Source organism: Sapajus apella, unplaced genomic scaffold, assembly GCF_009761245.1.
Source record: "Sapajus apella isolate SASKATOON/1434 unplaced genomic scaffold, GSC_monkey_1.0 scaffold247, whole genome shotgun sequence".
NCBI lineage: Eukaryota > Metazoa > Chordata > Mammalia > Primates > Cebidae > Sapajus > Sapajus apella.
Genome location: NW_022437187.1, coordinates 472,545 through 475,443, shown reverse-complemented (window position 1 = coordinate 475,443; position 2,899 = coordinate 472,545).

Below are 2,899 nucleotides of genomic sequence, written 5' to 3'. Positions count from 1 at the left end.
AAAAAGAAAATCTGATCTATATACACAGTGAAATATTATTCAGCTTTAAAAAATGTAATCCTATCATGCACAACAACATGGATGGGCTTGAATGTCACTAAGTGAAATAAGTCAGGCACAGAAAGATAAATATTGCATGTTTTCACTTATATTTGGGAGCTTCAAAAATTGGGGCTCATAGAAGTAGTGAGTAGAATTATGGGTATTAAGAGGTGAGGGGGTAGTGGGTAGGGGAGGATGGGGAAAGATTGATATATGAATACAAAATTACAGCTAGATAGATGACATGGGCTCTGGTGTTCTGCAGCCCTGTAGGGTAAATATGATTGGATTTAATTTATTGTATATTTTCAAAAATCTAGAAGAGAGGATTTTTAATGTTTACAACACAAAGAAAAATAAATGTCTGCGGTGAGGGATATGCTAATCAGCCTGATTTGATCATTATACATTTTATACACATGTCAAAATATCAGTCTATATCCCCTAAATACGTACAATTATTAGGTGTCAACTAAATATAAAAGGGAGAAAGGTACAAATAAAGAAGAAATGAGAGGCAAAAAATGAGCCTCCAGAGTTTATATGAATCAAATTCACAATAAAAATGAATAGCTGTGATGGTTAATTTTATGTATAAACTTGACTTGGCCACAGGGTGTCCAGATTAAACATTGCTTATGGGTGCGTCTATGAAGACGTGTCCAGATTAGATTAGCATTTGAATCAGTAGATTCAGGAAAGCAGGTTGCCCTCCTCATGTATATGGGCATCATCCAACCTGCTGAGGGCCTGGATAGAACCCGAGGCAGAGGAAGGAGGAATTCACCCATATTTTTTGCCTCATTGTTGAGCTGGGACATTTCATCTCATCCTCTGTCCTTGGACTGTGATTTACACCATAGGTTTCCCTGGTTCTTAGGCCTTTGGACTGATACAGAATTACATCACCAGCATTCCTGGGTCTCCAGCCTGCAAATGACAGATTGTGGGACTTCTCAGCCTCCATAATCATGTGTACCAATTTCTCATAATCAATCTCTCTTTTTCCCTCCCTCCTCCTATTGGTTCTGTTTCTCTGGAGAATCCTAACACACTAAGAATAAACATTTCCTCAAGCCCATACCGTAAGTGTATATTACTCTTTTTTTCAACTCTTAAACTTAAAAATATTTTATTTATTTGTTATTTTCCCCAATTGGAAACAACTTATATGTCCCTGGACTGGGGAATGGATGAGGAAACTGGCAAATCCATACCAAGAAATAGGATTCAGCAAGAAAAACAGAGGTATTGGTACACAAAACAACACAGAAGGATCTCAATTGCATTGTGTTAGGTAAAATATAACAGATTCAAGGCTACATACTGTATGATTCCATTTATATAATATTCTAAAAAAGGCAAACATGTAGGCCCAATGAATAGATAGTGGTTCCAAGAGGCCAAGAGTGGTAAAAGAATCTGACTTTAAAAAGGTAGCCTGGAGAACTTTTTTGACAGAGATAAAACAATTTTGTATCTTGCTTGTGGTGGTGGCTTCACTAATCTACGCATTTGTCAAAACTCATAAAATTATGCACTAAATAGGCCAGGCGTGGTGGCTCACACTTGTAATCCTAGCACTTTGGGAGGCTGAGATGAGTGGATCATGAGGTCAGGAGTTCGAGACCAGCCTGGCCAAGATGGTGAAACCCCATCTCTACCAAAAATACAAAAATTAGCCAGGCATGGTGAAACATGCCTGTAATCCCAGCTACTCGGGAGGCTGAGGCAGAGAATTCCTTGAACCTGGAAGGCGGAAGTTGCAGTGAGCTGAGATTGCGCCACTGCACTCCAGCCTGGTCAACAGAGCGATACTTCGTCTCAAAAAAAAAAAAAAAAAAATTATGTACTAAATAAAGTGAACTTTTCAGTATATAATGCATAAATTTGGCCAGGTGTGGTGGTTCACACCTGTAGTCCCAGCCCTTTGGGAGGCCAAGGCGGATGGATCACCTGAGGTCAGGAGCTCAAGAGCAGCCTGGTCAACGTGGTGAAATCCTGTCTTTATTAAAAATACAAAAAATTAGACGGGTGTAGTGGCTGGTGCCTGTAATCCCAACTATTTGGGAGAGTGAGGCAGGAGAGTTGCTTGAACCTAGGAGGCGGAGGCTGCAGTGAGCTGAGATGGTGCCATTGTACTCCAGCCTGGGCAACAAGAGCAAAAAACTCTGTCTCCAAAATGCAAAACAAAACAAAACAAAATAAAGAATAAATTTTTTAAAAAGTAAATTTCAATAAATGATATTTCACATATTTTTACTTAAATATTTGCATTTCTTTGAATTCCCATAACGAACTTAAAGTTTTGATGGAAAGGTAATGGAGTTGCTTATTTTTCTCTATTATAAAATGTAACCGATATTAAATTTATGGTTTGTCTTTGGTATCATATCCCTTTTTGTTGTTTTTTGCGACAAGCTCTTACTTTGTCACCCAGGCTGGAGTGCAGTGGTGCCGTGATGGCTTACTGCAGCCCTGGGCTCAAGTGATTGCCCCATCTAAGCCTCCTGAGTAGCTGGGATCATAGATGCCCGCCTCCATGCCAATGATAGTCTTGAACTCCAAGGGCCAAGTGATCCTCCTGCCTCCACCTCCCAAAGTCCTGGGATTACAGGTGTGAGCCATCGTGCCTGGCCCACATGTCAATTTTTAAATATGTATACTCCTTTAGTGGTTTAAATGTTTCAATCTTGTATACATGTGAGATTTTATCATGTGTGATCTATGTATATCATTTTACATTCCAGATTGTTTGGAATGACAGGCTCTTTGGAATACTCCATTCTTTCCCTCACTGTTTTGAAATGATGTATTTATTACACATTAAAAGAATACTTTTTCTTTTTTTTTTTTT